Raw genomic sequence first — 24,641 nt, 5'->3', positions numbered from 1 at the left:
TATTGATTCCTAGGGTTACACACTCCCCTTTTTTTCCAGCGAGGATCAAGGGGGTTGCTTATTACTAGTTCTAAGGGGTTACACTGACCACTGGTACGGGAAGGGCCACTTTTCCTTTTCTGAAGGTAGACAGGATTTTTTTCATTTTTTATCCAAGTAGTCTAAATGACACAAGACCAGTATCCACATTCATTTCCACACAGTCCTAATTCATGACAAATGTACTTATTTTCTGCCATATAGCCTCTTTCTTAATTAAGAGAACCACATCCTATTCCTAACTTATTACTGTTAATGACAGCACAGGCATCATATTTCAAGGTGACTTGTTTGGGCACCCCTTTTTCTTTTGTTTTGGTTAACACTTTACTCATATCGTTTATGAGCCCACATCATTCCTCAGTCCTTAATGTTATTTCAAAAACTGTGGTCATGGGAGGCTCAGATGAGTCATAACACACATCAGGTTGGTCATTTCCTGAGCTACATACCTTGTATAGAATAGCATTAGACAAACAGGTTTTTCTTAGAGTCCTGGTACACTTATAATAACCATAAAATAATAGGACCATAGCAACCTTTTGTCCTACCTCAATGACTTGATGTATACACTGGGAACAGCCCTCAGTCTGAGGAAGGTCAGTTGAGTCCTTACTGCACAAGTCCAAATTTTAAGGAAAATGAGTCCCATGATGAGTTTTGTCACGCTTCAGCCATGTGTGGACCAGTCATCTTCTGGGTGTGACTGGAGTAGGGCTTGTCATCTTCTTCAGAATCACTTTGCAGGGGTTGGCAAAGTTGCTCCCACCCACATACCCACCCACAGTCTACTGATGTTCAATGATGGTCTCGGAGGTTGGGTCCACTAGAATAAACTGAATTCAACACTTCTACACAGTCATGTTCAACTGGGCTTTCTGATACCAGGAGCAAAGTGGCGGGGTTTAGGGTGTTGCAAACTTCAGTGGTTATGCAGGGATTTTCACATAGCTAGCTTTGGTACTTGGTCAATCTAACATTTGTTAACCAACGATGTTGGTATTCATCAAAGTTACCACAGCATAGGGGGTCTTTATATTCAGGTTTTGCCCAAGGGTTAATTTATCTGCGTCTTATGCTAACAGGGTCATTGCTGCCAGGGCCCTTAGACATGGGGGCCAGGCTTTGGAAACCCCATCTCGTTGTTTTGAGAGATAGGCCACTGACCTTGGCCAGGGCCCCACAGTCTGGGTTAAAACTCCAACTGCCATTTTTTCTCTTTCTGACACATAGAATATAAAGGGTTTTGTCAGGTCAAGTAGCCCTGGGGCTGCGGCCAACATGAGTTTTTCTTTTAACTCATGCAAAGCTTGTTGTTGTTGGTTGTAATAGATGTAGTTTATCCAATTTACATTTTTATTAACTATCACCCACCAAAATATTGACTCAAATCCTGCAGCCATTTGTTTTCAAGCTTTAAATTGATCTGGTATTCCCCGTGGGACTCCAATTGCATCTAAATAGATGTGAGAGTCAAAAGACCCATAAGGGACTTCTCTCGCTTTACAATGTCTTATTTTTCCTCTCTCTGGTTGATGAAATGCCAGGGTGAAAGGGACAGCCAATTGGACTAAAGTACAAGTGCCACTCCAGTTGTTCAGCAGAGTGCCCAGTAAAGGTCCACCACAATACCACCACACATCTGCTCGGGAATGAGCAAGGGACTGACTGATTGATGTGCTCTTGAAAATTCTTAAGCTTACTGAATCCCTTCAGGTCTCTAAGGAACTCTAAGTTTCCTCCCTGTCATGAAAGACACGAAGTGAACTTAGTGTGGGGAGATGGAAGCTTGATGGCCCTCATGGGCTGATCCTCAGGGTGGCAGACTTTGGGATATAGCAGAGAGAGCTTGGCACGACTTATTACTCCAGGCTGTAGAATCCTGGAAAAGAGCTACCATGCAGCCCATGCCTGGTCAACTGGGAGGACCACGTCAGTGGAAAAGGGACAGTCTGGGCCTCCAGCCTGCCATGTGCACAAGCAAAACAATTGCTTTTGTTTAACTTGCGGATGGAATATTTGATTCATTTCAACCAGGTGTTTACATCTTGGTATCCTGTCTTTATTGACAAAGTTTGTTTTAAGTCTTTAACTTCTATGATCCTCTAGTAAAATGAATGTATGATTTTAAGAAATTACAAAAACCTCTTGAGGCAGTCCATCCTTGCTCTTTAGGGGTTCACAGAACGTTGGACCAACTACAGCATAAAAGCTCTACATTGGGGGGCAAGACTCCTGGTTGACACTGGAGACTTTATCAAAATTTCCCTGGATTAAATGGTCCTAATTTACTAGTGCCCAGTCTGAGGAGAGTCAGGAGGGACAGAGGTACTTTTCTGAAGTAGAGAGCTGTCTTTGACTTGACAAGTCCCTACAGGGTATAACAAGGCAAGCATTAAATACAATGGTTTGAGGTGAAATTGACTTGGTTATGTTAATAACTAGATGGTCAGCAATAGAACAAGCAAAGGAGAAAGAGTAATAGAATAGATGAAAGAGTTAAATTCTTCCTAGCTTTAGTTTGGTAGGGTTTTCCCAGGACTATGGCCCATGACGCTGGAGAGGGTGGTGCTTTCTTGACTTGGGTGTGATAAGCCCATCTTTTTTTTGCTGTATGAACAGCAGTCTCAGTGGTTAGCAGCACAAGGTCGAGTCCTTCCTAGGTTGGCTCAAGTTTCCTTTTTTTCACCCTTTGATGAGAATGTGATCTTCAGCCTGGTGCTGGTTTACCGGAAATTCTAGGGGTGGTACAAGTGCTAAAAGACTTTTAGTTTTGAGAGAAAGGAAAGTGGAAGATAAACCAAGTACGTAATTTTTAAGAAATTGACCTTCTGTTTTAAATGTGGGGACATCAGTAGTGGACTTTATAGTCCTTGGTGCCTTTCTACTGAGAAATTTCCTTTAGCACCTATTTTTATTAGTTTTCAGACCAAAAAAGTCAAACACCGTTTCATATTTGACAACACTTCCTGTATGATTTTTATACCAGATAAGCTAAATTTCACCTTTATATTAGTGTGTTATTAATGTTAAACTTAGTTTTAATAAAACTTTGTAGACATATTTATTCAAATTTTAATGTCAGGCCATAAGGTAAGATTTTTATAGACTCTTTTTAACCTTTTATAATCTTGTTAAAGGGCAGGTTAGTGCTTTAAGAAAAACCCATTGTGTTTTTATTTTAACGTTCAGTTCACAGAAAAACTGGATGATACCCCTTTAACTTTAGCTAGCATGTTTACACACAGATTTTTTTTTAAAACAATTAATGTTTTAAAACTTGCTTAAACCTTCAAAACACATTTTTAAAATCCTTTTAATGTAGGCAAAAATTTACATTCTTATGCCTCCTTATAATCCTTTTACCAAAGGTATATTTTACTTTCCTTATACACTTTGCACATAAACTATTTTTTCAATAGTTTTACATTCAGGAGGCCTAGTTACTTTTAAATTACACAACATTTCTTGGATAATTTTTTTATAACATTTTTTTTTTCTCTTTAATGACTTTCGCAGACAATTCTTCTACCTGCCTCAACTTTCAGACAAACATTTCTTTCTTAAACAACCAGTTAATTTATTTCAGGACAAGAATTTACCCTATAACATTCTTTTTACATAAATTCTGCCCCCCTTCCCCCCTTTTATTTTTGAAGATAAACATTCTTTTCCAAAGTGAACTTCCTTTATGTCTGTCAACTAGACTGCCTAAGGCCACAAGATTAGAAGTTACTATAATACATGTTACACTGTTAACTTTTAGCAAACTTTATTTTTATTGAAAACCTTGTAAGTTTGGGATTTCAATTATCCTTTGCTCTTTGCTATTAATAAGACCTTGTTTAGTCCAAATTAATTTAGAATTGGTATAGATGGCTTTTTTTTTTTCCTTCAGTTACCTGGGAGGAACCATCTATCATCCTGTCCTGAAGGGAGTTCCTCTTAGGTCTGGTTGGAACTTTGTATGGTAATTAAGATTTAGATCCCCTGTTAGAAAACCTGCTGGGTTAAGGGAATTCTCAGTGGTTAATGTTAAATCATCTTTTTTTTTTTTTTTTTTTTCCCTTAGGATACTTCTGAACTGGTGAGGTGTACTCACAACGAGGTTTCTTCTAAAAGTTATTTTTATACTTTCTTCTGTTAGCAAAGCAGTTGCCACTACAAATAGAATGCATTTGGGCCATCTGTGGGTTACTGGGTTAAACATTTTTGATAGGAAGACTACAGGTTGTCAGTGGCCTCACTGCTTTTGGGCTATGCCCTTGTTTACACTTACAACAAGGTTGTATTGTAGTGTTGTAGGGTCATAGAGAAGACCTTCAATTGTCAAATATAGGTTTTAAATTTACCCTGGCTTTTAAAGGAATAGGCTACACTTTTTTTTTTTTTAAACTACTTGTGTATTTCTCTCTTTTCTTTCTTTGACTTTCTGTCTCTCTCTCTTTTTGACTTTCCTTTTGCCTCTGTCTCTGTCTCTCTCTCTCTCTTTTTCTTCTTGACTCCCTCTTTGTCTCTCTGTCTTTTCCTCTCTCTCTTTGCCTCTTTTCCTCTCTGTCTCTTTCCTCTCTCTCTCTCTCTGCTGGTCTTTCCCTGCCTCTGCCAGTCACTTATGTTGCTGTTCTCTCAACAACTGTGGGGCCAGGGGCAGGGAGTGTAAAACCAGCTATAACCAAGTGTCTATGTACGGGAACTGGTCTGGGTGCCCTGGCTTACAGGTTACCTTGTGCCATACCTTTGAAATGAGGTACCTGTCCAGGCTTCCTTCTGATGGCCAACCCACCTCTAATGCTGGCCAGTGTATTTCACACAAAGTTTTAAGTTTTCCTGGTGTCACAGTAACACCATAATCTCACTTAAATTCTTTGTTGAAAATTTTCAACATAGTTCCTAGTGGGGTGGGCTTACTTTGTGCCTGACCCATGCTTCCTCAAGACAAAACATCATGCTCACAGCACACGCACACCACAAAACAAAGAACAGGTACAAAGGGCACACACACACTTTTACAGTTTACACCTAACCAGAATCAAAACCAAAATCAGAGTATCAAGAAATCCAAGCCAGGTCAAAACTAAAACCAAAGTATCAAGCAATCCAAGTCAAGTCAAAAACAAAAACCAAAGTGCCGGTATAGGCATGTCGTGGGTGATCAGGCCATGCTTCCACTCACATGGAGTGGGCAAGTTCCAAAGACTAATCTTACCAAGTTTCAGATGTCTGGACTTCAAATGCCACTTCCTTCCAGGTGTTCAGCCATTGCGTTGATCCTCCACAGGGGTCTGCCATGCGTTGCTCTGGTGAGGTGTTCCACTGGGGCAATTGCCTACCCAGGAGCACTCTCAGGATCCATGTCGCTCAAGCTGGCCAGAGTCCCCCACAGGGATGCTCCACAGGCAGGCCTAAGCTACCTAAGGGGCTGTTTCAACTGTCTGTTAATCACCTCACTTCCCGGTCAGGGAACCAAGAAAGGTAGCAGGACAAACCACAGACAAAACCCCTCAGACACTGAGTTAAAGAAGGAAGGGCTTTATTTGGATGGGAGCTTCAGCAAGACTCATGTCTCCAAAAACCTAGCTCCCTGAGTGAGCAATTCCGGTCCCTTTTAAGGGCTTACAACTCTAAGGGGGTCTGTGTGAGAGGGTCATGATCGATCGAGCAAGCAGGAGGTATGTGACTGGGGGCTGCATGCACTGGTAATTAGAACGGAACAGAACAGGACAGAGATTTTCACAATGCTTTTCCATACAATGTCTGGAATCTATAGATAACATAACCGGTTAGGTCAGGGGTTGATCTTTAACCAGGCCCAGGGTGTAGGGTCGGGCTGTCTGCCTATGGATTTCATTTCTGCCTTTTATTTTTTACTTCTTCTTTCTTTGGAGGCAGAAATTGGGCATAAGACAGGGGTAGTCTCCTCCTTTATGAGCACAAAACACAGATGGGCCTCTTCTCAATCTAGGTCAGGATCATACTGACCCTAGACCTGTAGTCACCTTGTTTTTCTATTTTGATAGATGTTAAGGCTCAGAGCATCTTAAGCTAACACTTGGTCTTAGTATATCTTCTGTTCCCTTTGATTTGTCTTAGGAATGTTCCTTAGCCAGAGGTTTATGTGAGTGTTTTTTTTTTTTGGGTTGATTTCAGCTATTTGAACAATTGATTTAAACTAGTGTGTGAACCTCTTCTCACAAATGGTCAAATAGCCCATAGTAGAAGCAGGTTCTTCCAAATTTGAAATATTTGCTTCCTTTAAAATCTCTAGCATAATTTTCATTTTTGGTCTGCAGGGAATGGTTCCTAGAGTTCTCAGCTCAGCTGTCTTTCAGAGACAGATGATATACCATGAGTTCAAGGAGTCTCTGACTGTTGCCTCTTTTAATTATTTCTCTGCAATGGAAAGTAAAAAGTCTATTATTAGGTGACAACTGATTCAGGTAATCAGCTGGATGCTAAACTATCCCATACACAACAGGAAACTTACATGGTCTCAACTTATCCAATCACAAATTTCCAATTAATTATAAAAGGAAAACTAGTAACTCTATAGTGGAGAAACCTGGCAGACAGCACCTTAATTGAGTGATCAAAGTTAACATCACCAATAATGGAACTGGGTGGAGAAAACTCAAACGGTTTTTTCTCTGCTCTCACACTACAACAACACGGAATATTTCTGTGACCAGATGTGTGGGATCCCCCTCTCCCTGCCACACCAAGCATTTCTGTAGCAGACACCAGCTGAATATCCTCTAATTCAATTCAATTCATTTCTGACAGTATCTCCCTAGAGATCCCATGATTGAGGACTCAGTCTCCAAGACAGCCTCCCACTCCCCACTTCAAATGCCAATCTCAAGTCCTAGGTTGTTTTACCTGTGCTTCTGACAATTGGCTATAAATTGGGGTCTCGCAACTGCCTCCTCAGGTTTGATTAATTTGCTAGAGCAGCTCACATAACTCAGGGAACATTTACATTTACTAGTTCACCATAAAAGATATTACAAAGGACACAGATAAAGAGATGCATAGGCTGAGGCATGGAAGGGGGTGTGGGTGCCCTCCCCAGGTGAGCCATCCTCCAGGAGTCTTTATGGTTTTGGCTACCTGAAAGCTCTCTGAACCCAGTCCTTTTGGGTTTTTATGGGAGCTTCATAATATAGGCACAATTGGTTAAATCATTGGCCTTTAATGATCAACTTAACTTTCCTCTACCCTCCTCAGAGGTTGGGGGCAGGCTGGGCTGAAAGTCTCGACCTCCTAATCCTGCCTTGGTTTTTGTAGTGACCAGTGCCCGTCCTGAAGCTACCTAGAAGCTGCCAACCATCAGTCAATCATTAGCATACAAAAATACTTTGGGGATTCTAAGGATTTTTGTAGTTGTATGGGTTGGAGACCAAATAAAGCATATATTTTATAATATCACAGTGACAAATGGTCATCAAGTGATGAGAAATACTGCTAAGAACAACATGACGTTCATAGAGTATTCCAGCCAAAGATACACAAACTTAATGAAACCATGAAGAAAGAAAGCTCAAATAAATCTAGAGGGAGGGGTGGAGCAAAATGGCTGAATATAATCCTCCACCGATCATTTTCCTAACAGGAACACCAAATTTGACAACTATTGACACAAAAAACACTTTCATAAAAAACTAAAATCAGGTGAGCAATCAATACCTAGTTTTAACTTCATATCACTGAAAGAGCCACTGAAGGGGGTAGGAAAAGCAGTCTTCAATCACTGATGTCACCCCTCCCCAGTCTCCTGGCAGTAGCTTTGTGGCAAGGAGAGAGAATCTGTGCTCTTAGGGGAGGGAAAGCACATTGAATTCAGTGTTGTCCTGCCACAGTAGAAAGCAAAACTGGGCTGAACTCAGCTGAAGCCTACCTATGGAGGGGACATTTAGACCAGCCCTAGCCAGAGGGGAATTGCCTATCCCAGCAGTTGGAATCTAGTTCCAGCAAGCCCTGCCACTGTTGGCAAAAGTGCTCTGGGACTGTAAATAAACGTGAAGGGCAGTCTGAGTCATTGGGACTGCAGTTCCTAGGCAGGTCATAGTGCTGAGCTGGACTTGGAGCTAGCAGACTTGGAGGGCATACAACCTACTGGGACACCAGCCAGGGTGGCTAACGGAGTGCTTACATCTCTTCTCCCCCAACCCCAGGTAGCACAGTTCTCAGCAAAGAAAGTGAGTCCTTTCTTCTGCTTGAGGAGAGGAGAAAGAAGAGTAAAGAGGACTTTGTCTTGCATTTTGGACACCAGTTCAGTCCTAGCAAAATAGAGCATTGAGCAGAGTTGCGAGGCCCTCATTCTAAGCCCTATCTCCTAGATGACATTGCCAGATGAGACCCTGGGCCAGAAGGGAACCTTAGGCCTTGAAAAGAAAGACCCAGTCCTGGCAGGATTCATCTTCTGCTGACTAAAGAGCCCTTGCACCCTGAATAACCAGCAGTGATAACTAGGGAGTATGCCATGTGCCTTGGGCTCTGAGACATGCTGGCTTCCGTGGTGACCCAGCACATTCCCAGCTGTGGTGGCTACAGTGAAAGACTCATTCTGTTTGAGAAAAGCAGAAGGAAAAGTAAAGTGGACTTTGTATTGCACCCTAGATACCAGCTTAACCACAAAGGAGTAAGAAGCAGGTTTTTGGGGTCCCTGCATCTAGGCCTAGGCTCCTGGACAGCATTTATGGACCTTCCCTGGGCCAGAGGGAAGCCCACTGACCTAAAGGGTGAGTCCCAGGCCAGGTAGCATTCATCACAGGTTAACCAAAGATAACCCTTGGGCCTTAAGGGGACATGGGTTGTAGTCTCCTCCAATCAGTTGCAGGCTTTAAGAGAAAAAGACAGAGGTACGTCAAAGAAGAGAGAATTCTGGTAGCAGACTACCTTTGGACTCTAATTATTCCTTGCCACTCTTCCCCGAGTCTCTAGCCTGCTTGTGTACCCTGCAGATTTTGGAGGTAATAACCCCCACAACTGTGTAGGCCAATGCCTCACAATAAATCTTTCTCTCTCTCGACACAGACACAGACACAGACACACACACACACACACATACACACACACCTATTGCTTTTGTTTCTAGAGAAACCTGACTTACATAGTTCTCTCAACAGGAATAGCCTTGCCAGCAAGACAAATGGACATGCCCAGTGCTTAGTTGGGCTTACCTTGGTGATTCTTCTTCTAGTCTACTTCCATGGCCAATCAGTATCTCCCTCTCCTTTATCTGGATACATTCTTTCATCAACTGTGTTAATATAGTCAATAAGGAATAGTCAACTCTTGCTTACTTGTCTTGGCAGGAACTCTTGTCTTTTGAGTGACTTTGCCTATAAATTGATTATATGTAAGCACATAGTTTACCTCTTCAAGGACAATCTTGTTTACCCAATATCCAAATTCTTGTGAGACCATCACTGCAGCACTCTGTACTAATGACAGTAGAAACTAAATTAATGTTTTACTTATAGCTGCATTTGAGGTTGATACACCAGACATTTCCTAGACATCAATGGCTAGTCCAATTGTGTAAGATGATGTTTGGGAAATCTCTTAAGCATTGCTTTTCATTGTAATTATTTCACTTGAGCTTAGGTGTCCTGCTGTTGTATTATTTCCATGTGCCTGCATTTGCATATTTCCATTGTGATAAACATCTGCACTCATCTTTCTTTCCTCCTGTCTTAGAAAATGAAGTGACCCTCCTACTGCTCAACCCACTGCCATTTGCCTTTTGTCTTTTCCCCACCTCAAGACTGAAATGATCTTTATTGAAATAGTGTATTAAAATTGCCAAATTCATTGTAGTCTTGTCAATCTTTATCTTACCAAATCTCTTTTTATTTCTGATTGTTGAACAAGCACTTCTCAGAGCTCTATCCTTTCTGCTCCTGGCTTCCCTGCCATTATTTATTCTAATTCTAACCACATATGCCGATAAGCCCTGGACAATTTTATTATTTTCCTTGATAGGCTCCTCCTCTTTTGCTGCCAAATCATTAATCATGATTTGTTTCTGTCTTCAGGCACTGCTTTTCTCTCTTTGTCTCCTCATGTCAGATGACCAGTAACATGGTTTTTATTTTATTTTCTTTGGGTGGGGGGAGACCATATTATTATGGATTTGAGTTTTATTATTATTCAAATCCATCTTCCTGAGCATTCGAGGATCGTAGTTTTTAAGGACAACTTGGTGTGTGACAGGAAGCCAGTGAACCAGGAGTGCTGATTGGTCAAGTTAGAAATGAAATCACAGGAAGTTGAAGCTGTCTTCTTGCACGGAGTCAGTTCCTGGTTGGGGGCCAGAAGATCACATGAGCCAGTTTATCGATCAATCTGGGTGGTGCCAGCTGATCCATCAATGGCAGAGTCTGCAAAAAAAACCACAGGCACTGATCTTAGGAGCAGTTTAGGGAGGGTCGGAGTCTTGTATCCTCCAGCTGCATGACTCCTAAATAATAACTTCTAATCTTGTGGCTAAATTTGATAATCCTACAAAGGCAGTCTAGTCCCGAGGCAAGAAGGGGGTTTGTTTTGGGAAAGCACTGTTACCATCTTCGTTTTAAACTATAAACTAAGTTCCTCCCAAAGTTAGTTCCACCTATGCCCAGAAATGAACAAGGACAGCTTAGAGATTAGAAGCAAGATGGAGTTGGTTAGGTTAGGTCTCTTTCAGTGTCTAAGTTATAATTTTGCAATGGCCATTTCAATCCCGCCCTGTGGGTTTTATAAAACTTTAACCTCAAGGTGTTTGCTAAAGAAGATGAAAAAAGGGCAAAGACTGCCCTAACTTCTTTCTGCTGATCAGGGCATAGTGGTGGTAGGTGCTGACCCCAAGGTAAGAGGAGTGGAACCTCTTTGCAACTGTCTGAGCACACTCACACAGGCCTGGCTGCGGTTCCAAGGCTTGCATGGCAAAAACGTTAGTATTGTCACCTATAGTTTTAGGACCACATTTAAGGCAGGCGCATACCATAGGATAAATAATGGGTATGAGGGTAAGGAGTGGAATTTCCAGGTTTAAAGTAAAGATTTGAAAGCATTAGTTAGGGGACTTTTAGCCCACAAAGAATTTAGGATTTATTCCAAACTGCAGGAAAAGAAAAAAAAAGAAAAGAAAAAAAAAGAATAGCTAACAATATATATTATAACTTTTTTTGGAAGCACAATTTTTCTCTCTCCAGTCCTCGTTTTTATTAAAAACAAGTCATGATAGGATTGATTCATTTGCAAACCAAACTTCAGTCTTATACTTGGCCTGATTATTTGCATAAAGTGCAGCAAAAATAATTATTTTTCACATAGGCTCTATTAATATTGGCTTTGCTGAAACTTTATTCTATAAGGAATCTCAGGTTGTACTTTTTTTTTTTTTTTTGAGATGGAGTCTTTCTCTGTCAACCAGGCTGGAGTACAGTGGCATGATCTCAGCTCACCGCAACCTCCACCTTCCAGTTTCAAGCGATTCTCCTGTCTCAGCCTCCTGAGTAGCTGAGATTACAGGTGTGCACAACCAAGCCTGGTTAATTTTTGTATTTTTGTTTTAGTAGAGATGGGGTTTCACCATATTGGTCAGGCTGGTCTCGATCTCCTGACCTCAGGTGATCCACCCACCTCGGCCTCCCAAAGTGCTGGGATTACAAGCAAAAGCCACCATGTCTGACCAAAAAAAAAAAAAAAAAAGTACTTTTTAAAAGCCTTGAAGCCCAGCTACAGACTTATCTATGCCTGAAAATGCCTGTGAACTCCTCACTTTAAGGTCCCAAGATAACCTGGGCCTTCTGGGCCTATCAGAAAGCGACATTCTTCACTTATCACGGGTCAGCAACCCTATACAGGGACTGCGTAGACAAGGCATGAGGCCAGTTTTCCTGAGGGGCTTTTGTTGGCTCTATAAGTCCACTTTGATTCTTTAAAGAATGAATAACATTTTAGTGAAAGCCTTGCTAAAATAACCAGTTTCTCCAATTGTGTCCTGTAAGTAAAGAAGACAGATTCTTACTGCACTTATGCAAATAATTATACTGCCGTAAGTTGACAATACTCATAGATAGTTTCTAAATCCTGGAAAAATCCGATAGAGAGAAAGCGATATGCTCCAAATTTTGTTCCCAGGAGTACACTTTACTCACTTGTTTAAAGTTGCAAATAGGTCAAAAGAAATAAGTTCTCTTGACTCTGAAAACAAAAGGATTAGCAATGTTTAAAACATCAGCTCTCCATGACAGTCCTAGAAGTTCCATTTATTTTCTCTATTCCAATAGCACAATTTTTAAAGTTATCAGAGACCTGCACTTAGGGTCCTATATCTGATTATAAACTACCTTTTGAAAAGGACTAAAGCAAGACAAAATGTCTATGGATGACAAAAGTTTTAGGACAGCCACTATTAAAGCTACAATTGACTAAGAATTTTGGTTACTTCTGTGACATACAACAAATTTACATAACTATAGCTGTTAATAACATATACTAAATTATATCAAAATTATAGAAGTTTCCCATAATTTTGGAACACATTCTAATAACACATTTATACAAATACAGTCCAAATAAAGCCAAACACCATTTCATATTTGACAATGCTTCCTATACAATTTTTATACCAAATAAGCCAAACATATCATTTTTGAACTTCTGGGGACCTAATGTCTAAAGGATTAATTAGGTCAGAAAATAACACACTTTATAATTTGATTTTAGAAAATCTGTCAACTATCGAAGGTTTACAACACTGAATATCACAAAATAGAATAACAGGTTATCCATTTATCCAAAGTGGTAACTCAAAAAAAATTTTTTAAAAGGCAAAAACCTTTACTCTGATAGAAGAGACTTAGCTTTCCAAACAAGACCCAATGAAGACAGAATGAGGCCAACTAAATGTGTCTCTTCTCTCTCCTCCTCTTTTATTCCTCTGCCATTTACCCAAAGGGGCAAACAAAAACCTTTCATTACCTTTTAATATTACATAAAAATCTTTTTCAAAAGAAAAAACAAATTTTGTGTTTGCTTTAGTGCATTTTTAATGCTAAAACTAGTTTCTAAATAAAATTTTGTAACTCTATGCAGTTTTAATTAGTTTGACCACTGGGCGCAGTGGCTCACACCTTTAATCCCAGCACTTTGGGAGGCCAAGGCGGGTGGATCATCTGAGGTCGGGAGTTCCAGACCATCCTGACCAACATGGAGAAACCCTATCTCTACTAAAGATACAAAATTAGCTGGGCATGGTGGTACATGGCTGTAATTCCAGCTATTTGGGAGGCTGAGGCAGGAAAATTGCTTGAACCCAGGAGGCAAAGGTTGAAGTGAGCCGAGATCATGACACTGCACTCCAGTCTGGTGACAGAGTGAGACTCTATCTCAAAAAAAAAAAAAAAAAAAAAGAAAAAAAAAAATTAGTTTGACTGTAAGGTAAGATTATTTTCATAAAGTTTTTAGAACCCTTTACAAATTTCTGTTAAACAGTAGAGCAATTTTCTAAGAAAACCCTGTTATTCAGACACATGGGCCCAGATTCTGGCCTTGCATTAATGTGCTTTTACTTTAATGTTCAATCTATGAAAAAAATTAAATAATCCCCTTTAAATCTTAGCCGAATTGCTCATATCCACCAAACTTTCTTTCCAAGACCAACCCTTCACAAACCGTTTTCACCCTGCTTAAACCTTCAGCTTTGTCCCATTACTCTTTTAGTTTAAGACAATCTTTAAAACCCTCTGTACTAGACAAAATTACATTTTAACAAAAGCCATATTCCCATGCCTTCTTATAATCTTTTACCAAAAACACATTCTACTTTCCTTATGCACCTTGTATGTAAAACTCTCTCTCTAGTGGTCTCAATTACATATTACAATGTTAACTTTCGGCAACTTTTATTTTTGGGGAAAACCTGATAAGTAAACTATTTAAATTATGTTCTAGGTGTGGAGCCTAGGATGTCAGACAGAAATGAAGATAAGGTTTGTCCCTTTCCAGCATAGCCAGGGGGCATGGCTAACTCCACATGTCCTCAGGTCTCATCTAGAATCTAATGCTCTAAAGTAGGTAAATGAAACAATTTCAAAAGTCAAAGAAGCAGTTTATGACCTTAAAGCACTTAGTAAATCTGATATCTGACCTTAATTTAGACCAAATGTCTACATTTGGAAGACATTTTCATTTTGTCAATAATCTTTAAAACTGTCTTTTTTTCCAAAAGATTACTAAAGTCACATGAACAAAAAGGCATTAAAGTTTCTATTTTTCTGACAGAATATTTGACTTAAGTGCTTATTTTTCTAAGATAATTAATCAGAGCTCTTTTTATATAAATACCACACACATAACACATATAAATACATAGAAAGAGAGAGATTCAGCACTTGTAAGATTTTTCATTTACCAGTTTCTCTTTCTTTCTTTTTTTTTTGAGACTGAGTTTCACTCTTGCTGCCCAGGCTGGAGTGCAAAGGTGCAATCTTGGCTCACCACAACCTCTGCCTCCCGGGTTCAAGTGATTCTCCTGCATCAGTCTCCTGAGTAGCTGGGATTACAGGCATGTGCCACCACGCCTGGCTAATTTTGTATTTTCAGTAGAGACAGGGTTTCTCCATGTTGGTCAGGCTGGTCTCGAGCTCCTGACCTCAGGTGATCCATCTGCCTTGGCCTCCCAAAGTGCTGGGATTACAGGTGTAAGTTACCGCATCTAGTGCATTTAGTAGTTTCTTAATTGAATTACTGGCTTCAGGGTGGAGCCCTTGGAGGAACAGGGTGAGGAAAGTATGTAGTTCCTAGGGTCCAATAAGCAGGTACAGCTGGAAGGCAAAGACAGAGCCCCAAAATTAAGGGTGCCATTTTATGTTGGATCCTGGATCCCCCAAAAGGAGGGAAATAGTATGGGAGAAAATAGTGCAGCGCTTCTACCATGCATTTCATTTCAAGGCAACCCAAAGCCAAACAGCCCATTTTGTGATCAGCTCGTCCTCCACTGGAGTCTCTTTCAGTGGGGATTGGGGATGTTTCCATATATTTTAGGTGGCCAAGAGCATGCTTCTCTAATTGAAACATCAAACAGCTGAGTATCCCCCATAAATGCCATTAGCCATCCCAACAGGTATATTTCCTACCTAATTATTACACACCAAGTTTCCCTTATAATGTGAGGTAATTTCTGATACCCACAAAAGTCAAAAGCATCAGTTAACACAATGCAAAACAGAACAGAGTCTTAGATTTTGAGAGGGATCTATTCTCATTCAATTATTGGGCTTCTGTGAGGAAAACAGAGGTTTTTGCCAGAATGGGGTCTGTGGTGCCTCCTCTGCTTTTCCCCAGGAGTCCCAGGCTGTTAGAATTTATCTTAGGTTCCGTCATGTGGGTATCAAGAGTGGCAAGAAGACAAAAAGGAGAAGAACAATTTAGTCTACTAAAAAGAAAAATCTTTTTTTTTCAGAAAAACATGATTCAAGAAGAAAAAATGATAAAATCCTCTTACATAGATATAGCTTGGATATTTGTTTTTAATTCAGCTGATACTAACCAAAGAGTTTTTTATCTTAAAAGAATTCTTTTAAATCTCTTATTACCAGACTCTAACCAGGACAGCCAATATTTCTGGCTTTTGAATTCTACCACAGGTAACTTCCCACATGAAATTATTAAGTTTTAACAAAGATTATAACCTAACCATGGATGTATAAGGTGCCTCAAAGAGATGGTAAGCAGTTTCGTTCTTTCTACAAGATTTAGAATCTCCCCAATGGTAGTTTAGAGAAAGGAAAACCCAAGACAGGAAATCAGAAGTTATTCATGGGGGAAAAACCCTCAAGAAATGGCAAAGTTACACAAATAAAAAACCAGAAAGGATTCATTCCAGTAGCCAAGAATTGAACCCAGGTCAGCATTCTCAAAAGACAATGGCTTAGCTACTGAGCTACACAGCATTGAGCAGTTTCTATTGCTCTTCCCAGAAGTCTAGAGTTTCTGATTTTAATCTTGCAAAGACTCTTAACTGCTCAAGGTAATTTTTAGGGCTAACTATGATATGAACCCCCAAATTCTTGTCCTGTGGATGGCAGAAACCAAGAGAAAGTATCCCCATATGGTCACAGAGTCAAGCCCTTAAGGACACAAAACAAGACAGAGAAATTTCATTTGGTATTAGTTTCAGGGACCTGGAGCAAAAATTGTAACCGATTACCTTTCTGGGCTAAATGAAAAGCAGGCTTATAGAGGAACAGCTCCAGTCTACAGTTCCCAGTTTGAGCAATGCAAAAGACTGGTGATTTCTGCATTTCCAACTGAGGTACTGGGTTCATCTCACTGGGACTGGTTGGACAGTGGGTGCAGCCCATGGAGTGTGAGCCAAAGCAGGGCGGGGCATCACCTTACCCAGGAAGTGCAAGGGGTTGGGAAATTCCCTTTCCTAGCCAAGGGAAGCCATGACAGATGGTATCTGGAAAATCAGGACACTCCAGCCCTAATACTGTGCTTTTCCAATGGTCTTAGCAAATGGCACACCAGGAGATTATATTCTATGCCTGGTTCAGCAGGTCCCATGCCCACAGAGCCTTGCTTGTTGCTAGTAGAGCAGTCCGAGATAGAACTGTGAGGTGGCAGCAAGGCTGGGGGAGGGGTGTCTGCCATTGCTGAGGCTTGACTAGGTAAACAAAGTGGTCGGGAAGCTCGAACTGGGTAGAAAGCCCACCGCAGCTCAATGAGGCCAGCCTGACTCTGTAGACTCCACCTCTGGGGGCAGGACATAGCAGAAAAAAAGGCAGCAGAAACTTCAGCAGACTTAAATGTTCCTGTCTGACAGCTTTGAAGAGAGCAGTGGCTCTCCCAGCATGGAGTTTGAGATCTGAGAACAGACAGACTGCCTCCTCAAGTAGGTCCCTGACCCCCGAGTAGCCTAATCTCCCAGTAGGGACCAACTGACACCTCATATAGCCGGGTATCCCTCTGAGACAAAGCTTCCAGAGGAAGGATCAGGCAGCAACATTTGCTGTTCTGCAGTATTTGCTGTTCTGCAGCCTCCACTAGTGATACCCAGGCAAACAGCGTCTGGAGTGGACCTCCAGCAAACTCCAACAGTCCTGCAGCTGAGGGTCCTGACTGTTAGAAGGAAAACTAACAAAAAGAAAGGAATACCATCAACATCAAGGAAAAGGACATCCACACAAAAACCCCATATGTAGGTCACCATCATCAAAGACTAAAGGTAGATAAAACCACAAAGATGGGGAGAAACCAGAGCAGAAAAGCTGAAAATTCTAAAACCCAGAGTGCCTCTTCTTCTCCAAAGGATCACAGCTGCTCGCCAGCAATGGAACAAAGCTGGACGGAGAATGACTTTGATGAGTTGACAGAAGTAGGCTTCAGAAGATCGGTACTACAAACTTCTCCAAGCTAAAAGAGGATGTTTGAACCCATTGCAAGGAAGCTAAAAATCTTGAAAAAAGATTAGAACAACGGCTAACTAGAATAAACAGCATAGAGAAGATCTTAAATGGTCTGTTGGAGCTGAATACCATGGCACGAGAACTACGTGATGCATGCACAAGCTTCAGTAGCCGATTCGATCAAGTGGAAGAAAGGGTATCAGTGATTGAAGATCAAATGAATGAAATGAAGCGAGAAGAGAAGTTTAGAGAAAAAAGAGTAAGAAGAAATGAACAAATCCTCCAAGAAATATGGGACTATGTGAAAAGAACAAATCTACAACTGATTGGTGTACCCTGAAAGTGACAGCGAGAATGGAGCCAAGTTGGAAAACACTCTGCAGGATATTATCTAGGAGAACTTCCCCAACCTAGTAAGGCAGGCCAACATTCAAATTCAGGAAATACAGAGAACACCACAAATATACTCCTCAAGAAGAGCAACACCAAGACACATAATTGTCAGATGCACCAAGTTTGAAATGAAGGAAAAAATGTTAAAGGCAGCCAGAGAGAAAAGTTGGGTTATCCACAAAGGGAAGCCCATCAGACTAACAGCGGATCTCTTGGCGGAAACTCTACAAGCCAGAAGAGAGTGGAGACCTATATTCAACATTCTTAAAGAAAAGAATTTTCAACCCAGAATTTCATATCCAGCCAAGCTAAGCTTCATAAGTGAGGGAGAAATAAAATCCTTTACAGACAAGCAAACGCTGAGAGATTATGTCACCACCAGGCCCGCCTTACAAGAGCTCCTGAAGCAAGCACTAAACATGGAAAGGAACAACTGGTACCAGCCACTGCAAAAACATGCCAAATTATAAAGACCATTGATGCTAGGAAGAAACTGCATCAACGAATGAGCAAAATAACCAGCTAACATCATAATAACAGGATCAAATTCAAATATAACAATATTAACCTTAAATGTAAAAGGGCTAAATGGCCCAATTAAAAGACACAGACTGGCAAATTGGATAAAGAGTCAAGACCTATCAGTGTGCTGTATTCGGGAGACCCATCTCACATGCAGAGACACACATAGGCTCAAAATAAACGGATGGAGGAAGATCTACCAAGCAAATGAAAAACGAACAAACAAACAAAAAAAGCAGGGCTTCCAATCCTAGTCTCTGATAAAAAAGACTTTAAACCAACAAAGATCAAAAGAGACAATTTAGGCCATTACATAATAGTAACAGGATCAATTCAACAAGAAGAGCTAACTATCCTAAATATATATGCACCCAATACAGGAGCACCCAGATTCATAAACCAAGTCCTTAGAGACCTACAAAGAGACTTAGACTCCCACACAATAATAACGGGAGACTTTAACACCCCATTGTCAACATTAGACAGATCAAAGAGACAGAAAGTTAACAAGGATATACAGGAATTGAACTCAGTGCTGCACCAAGCGGACCTAATAGACATCTACAGAACTCTCCACCCCAAATCAACAGAATATACATTTTTCTTAGCACCACATCCCGCTTATTCCAAAATTGACCACGTAGTTGGAAGTAAAGCCCTCCTCAGAAAATGTAAAAGACCAGAAATTATAACAAACTGTCTGTCAGACAGTGCAATAAAATTAGAACTCGGGATTAGGAAACTCACTCAAAACCGCACAAGTACATGGAAACTGAACCACCTGCTCCTGAATGACTACTGGGTATATAACGAAAAGAAGGCAGAAATAAAGATGTTCTTTGAAACCAATGAGAAAAAAGATACAACATACCAGAATCTCTGGGACACATTTAAAGTATTGTGTAGAAGGAAATGTATACCACTAAATGCTCAAAGAGAAAGCAGAAAAGATCTAAAATCAACAACCTAACATCACAATGAAAAGAACTAGAGAAGCAAGAGCAAACACATTCAAAAGTTCACAGAAGGCAAGAAGTAACTAAGATCAGAGCAGAACTGAAGGAGACAGAGACACAAAAAACCCTCCAAAAAATCAATGAATCCAGGAGCTGGTTTTTTGAAAAGATCAACAAAATTGACAGACTGCTAGCAAGACTAATAAAGAAGAAAAGAGAGAAGAATCAAATAGATGCAATAAAAAAATGAATAAGGGGATATCACCACCGATCCCACAGAAATACAAACTACCATCAGGGAATACTATAAACACCTCTATGCAAATAAACTAGAAAATCTAGAAGAAATAGATACATTCCTGGACACATACACTCTCCCAAGACTAAACCAGGAAGAAGTTGAATCCCTGAATAGAACAATAACAGGCTCTGAAATTGAGGCAATAATTAATAGCCTTCCAACCAAAAAGAGCCCAGGACCAGATGGATTCACAGTCAAATTCTACCAGAGGTACAAAGAGGAGCTGGTACCATTCCTTCTGAAACTATTCCAATCAATAGAAAAAGAGGGAATCCTCCCTAACTCATTTTATGAGGCCAGCATCATCCTGATAACAAAGCCTGGCAGAGACACAACAGAAAAAGAGAATTTTAGACCAATATCCCTGATGAACATTGATGCAAAAATCCTCAATAAAATACTGGCAAACCAAATCCAGCAGCACATCAAAAAGCTTATCCAACATGATCAAGTCAGCTTCATCCCTGGGATCCAAGGTTGGTTCAACATATGCAAGTCAATAAACATAAACCATCATATCAACAAAACCAAAGACAAAAACCACATGATTATCTCAACCAATGTAGAAAAGGCCTTCGACAAAATTCAACAGCTCCTCATGCTAAAAACTCTCAATAAACTAGGTATTGATGGGACGTATCTCAAAATATAAGAATTATATCCTGTTATTACAAAAATAATAAGAGTTATTTATGACAAACCCACAGCCAATATCATACTGAATGGCTAAATACTGGAAGCATTCCCTTTGAAAACTGGCACAAGACAGGATGCCCTCTCTCACCACTCCTATTCAACATAGTGTTGGAAGTTCTGGCCAGGGCAATCAGGCAGGAGAAAGAAATAAAGGGTATTCAATTTGGAAGAGAGGAAGTCAAATTGTCCCTGTTTGCAGATGACATGATTGTATATTTAGAAAACTCCATTGTCTCAGCCCAAAATCACCTTAAGCTGATAAGCAACTTCAGCAAAGTCTCAGGATATAAAATCAATGTGCAAAAATCACAAGCATTCCTATACACCAATAACAGACAAACAGACAGCCAAATCATGAGTGAGCTCCCATTCACAATTGCTTCAGAGAGCATAAAATACCTAGGAATAGAACTTACAAGGATGTGAAAGACCTCTGCAAGGAGAACTACAAACCACTGCTCAACAAAATAAAAGAGGACACAAACAAATAGAATAACATCCCATGCTCATGGATAGGAAGAATCAGCATCATGAAGATGGCCATACTGCCCAAGGTAATTTATAGATTCAGTGCCATCCCCATTAAGCTACCAATGACTCTCTTCACAGAATTGGAAAAAAGCTACTTTAAAGTTCATATGGAACCAAAAAAGAGCCCGCATTGCCAAGACAATGCTAAGCCAAAAGAACAAAGCTGGAGGCATCGTGCTACCTGACCTCAAACTATACTACAAGGCTACAGTAACCAAAACAGCATGGTACTGGTACCAAAACAGATATAGACCAATGCAGCAGAACAGAGCCCTCAGAAATAATACCACACATCTACAACCATCTGATCTTTGACAAACCTGACAAAAACAAGAAATGGGGAAAGGATTTCCTATTTAATAAATGGTGCTGGGAAAACTGGCTAGCCATATGTAGAATGCTGAAACTGGATCCCTTCCTTACACCTTACACAAAGATTAATCCAAGATGTATTAAAGACTTTAATGTTAGATGTAAAATCATAAAAACCCTAGAATAAAAACTAGGCAATATCATTCAGGCCATAGGCATGGGCAAGGACTTAATGACTAAAACACCAAAAGCAATGGCAACAAAAGCCAAAATTGATAAATGGGATCTAATTAAACTAAAGTGCTTCTGCACAGCAAAAGAAACTACCATCAGAGTGAACAGACAACCTACAGAATGGGAGAAAATTTTTGCAATCTACCTATCTGACAAAGGGTTAATATCAAGTATCTGCAACGAACTTATTAAGTTCACAAGAAAAAAAATCAAACAACCCCATCAAAAAATGGGAGAAGGGGCCGGGCGCGGTGGCTCAAGCCTGTAATCCCAGCACTTTGGGAGGCCGAGACGGGCGGATCACGAGGTCAGGAGATCGAGACCATCCTGGCTAACACGGTGAAACCCCGTCTCTACTAAAAAATACAAAAAAAACTAGCCGGGCGAGGTGGCGGGCGCCTGTAGTCCCAGCTACTCGGGAGGCTGAGGCAGGAGAATGGCGTAAACCCGGGAGGCGGAGCTTGCAGTGAGCTGAGATCCGGCCACTGCACTCCAGCCTGGGAGACAGAGCGAAACTCCGCCTCAAAAAAATAAAAAATTAAAAAAAAAAAAAAAAAAAAAAATGGGAGAAGGATATTAACAGACACTTCTCAAAAAAGACATTTATGCAGCCAACAGACACATGAAAACAATGCTCATCATCACTGGCCATCAGAGAAATGCAAATCAAAACCACGATGAGATACCATCTCACACCAGTTAGAATGGCAATCATTAAAAAGTCAGGAAACAACAGGTGCTGGAGAGGATGTGGAGAAATAGGAACACTTTTACACTGTTGGTGGGACTGTAAACTAGTTCAACCATTGTGGAAGACAGTGTGGCAATTCCTCAAGGATCTAGAACTAGAAACACCACTTGATCTAGCCATCCCATTATATACCCAAAGGATTATAAATCATGCTATTATAAAGACACATGCACAAGTATGTTTATTGCAGCACTATTCACAATAGCAGAGACTTGGAACCAACCCAAATGTCCATCACTGATAGACTGGATTAAGAAAATATGGCACATATACACCATGGAATACTATGCAGCCATAAAAAAGGATGAGTTCATATTCTTTGCAGGGACATGGATAAAGCTGGAAACCATCATTCTCAGCAAACTATCGCAAGGACAGAAAACCAAACACCACATGTTCTCACCCATAGGTGGGAATTGAACAATGAGAACATATGGACACAGGGTGGGGAACATCACACACTGGGGCCTGTTGTGGGGTGGGGAACATCACACACTGGGGCCTGTTGTGGGGTGGAGGGAGCGGGGAGGGATAGCATTAGGAGACATACCTAATGTAAATGATGAGTTAATGGGTGCAGCACACCAACATGGCACATGTATACATATGTAACAAACCTTCAGTTGTGCACATGTACTCTAGAAATTAAAGTATAATAATAATAAAAAAAGAAAAGCAGGCTTATAGAGGTCCTACGCCCATGTTCTATCCTATGATACCCCTGTCTGCATTACAGAAAGACACATTCTTAGTACAAAGTAAACCAGATTTGCTACAGCCTAAGACTAGTCTCAGAAATCCTTTTATTTCTATTAACCAAACCCTTGTAGAGGAGACAAATAATGATGTTTATCATTACACACACACACACACACACACACACACACACACACACGCACACGAGAGACAGAGATAGAGAGAGAGAGAGGGAGAGAAACTAGAAACTTGGCTGGTAAGAATATCTTACCCTTTTTGCTGGCATACCAGGTTTCCGGGTTTCCTTTCTCTGCCCTTTCCAGAATAATGGATCAAGTTTTTGATGGCCCTGCTTGCTGTGCTCAAGCCACCTTACAAAATAAAATCACCCTTTTCTGTTTTATGAAACCATAGGCAAAATATTCTCAATTTTGCAAGATGTTGCCCAACGGGCTGTATGGGGCACTGAATTAGCATTTTTCATCCCAGTCAAAGCAAAATGCACATAACAAAACAGACACTAGTCACCTTGTTCAGCACACAATATGGACCTGGCAAGGCTCATACTTTCTCGTTGGTCCCTGTTGTCTTTGATCCACTCCAGGTTGAGAGGGATGATCTCTGACTGGTAATTCAATAGTTGGCCTCTGGGCAAGATGAAGAACAGATAGCTGCCCCAATTCAGGCCTGTTGAACTTTCTTCAGGGCTCACCAGATGTGACTAGACAAGTAAGGACGGTTCTCTGAGTTAGGCCTGATGGAGTTCTGTCAGCAATTCTTCTGAAATTCCCTCTACATACACAAACACATAAAAAAATAAAATAGAAGGACTTCCAAATCAAGATCCTTATCCAAGAATTCCAAGAGTATCCCTTCCAAACTATCCTCCTATTTCTCCTATTCTCCTTCTGAGAAATCTCCCTGAAATCTTCCTGACTGAGAAGTCTCCCAAGACTCTTACTACTAATCAGAGAGAGCCAACCAAGACTCCTGAAGGAGCCAAACTGAGACAGACACCTTACCATGGGGGAACAGAAAAACTGAGACACCGGAAGGGGCCAAAGTGAGATAGACATCTCAGAATGGGGCCATAGACAGACATCTCACCATGGGGCTTCAGAAAAACCAAGACCTCCGAGGGGGCCAAACCAATTGGAGAAGGGAGGAGGCATTGGCAGCACCTAAAATACTCACGAAACCAGACACTCCATGACAGGGCTATAGACAGGTACCTTGTGATAGGGCTACAGTTACCCATACCCCATGGTGGGGCTACAGACAGACATCCCACCATGGCTACAATTATGGGATGTCTTCCAGGACTACTTCTCTATATCAATTAAGTCCATGCACATTAGGTCAGCAGCACCCTGCCAGTAGAGACAGTACCAGAGTCAGCCTTAGTCCAAGACAACTAGGCCACTTAAGAGATTCACTAGTTGTTCTGAGATTAAGGAAATATTGCATCTTAAAAATAATCCATTATGAAGCACCTGTATGCTTCAAGAGCTGAGTTGCCAGCTATCTGTATTAGTTTGCTAGGGTTGCTGTAACAAGTAAACACAATCTGGGCAGCTTAAGCAACAGAATTTATTGTTTCACAGTTGTGAAGGATAGACGTTTAAAATCAAGGTGTCAGCAGGGTTGGCTCCTTCTGAGGGCTGTGAGGGAATAAGTTCCAGGCCTCCCTCCTTGACTTAAAGATGATCCTCTTTTCCCTATGGTTCTTCACATCATCTTCTCTCTGTGTACCCCCATGTCTAAATTTCCTCTTTTTATAAATACCCCAGTCATATTGGATTAAGTACCAC

At 40.8% G+C, this 24,641-nt stretch overlaps 1 long non-coding RNA gene across 2 annotated transcripts in view; it reads right to left on the bottom strand.

Moving 5' to 3' along the window:
* Positions 1-4,453: 4,453 nt before the first annotated feature.
* Positions 4,454-24,641, bottom strand: part of LOC102144059 (uncharacterized) — a 31,237-nt gene continuing 11,049 nt past the window's right edge. The window contains exons 2-3 of one of the 2 annotated variants that reach the window (XR_006698245.3): positions 9,219-10,421; positions 4,454-6,429 (exon numbers count right to left, since the gene is read on the bottom strand). This is a non-coding gene — a long non-coding RNA (uncharacterized lncRNA). Of the gene's footprint in view, positions 10,422-24,641 lie in introns of both variants that reach the window. The other variant, XR_277249.5, reaches the window with a different exon arrangement.

Source organism: Macaca fascicularis, chromosome 5 (genome assembly GCF_037993035.2).
Source record: "Macaca fascicularis isolate 582-1 chromosome 5, T2T-MFA8v1.1".
Taxonomy (NCBI): Eukaryota; Metazoa; Chordata; class Mammalia; order Primates; family Cercopithecidae; genus Macaca; species Macaca fascicularis.
This window is presented reverse-complemented; position numbering and strand designations above follow the sequence as displayed.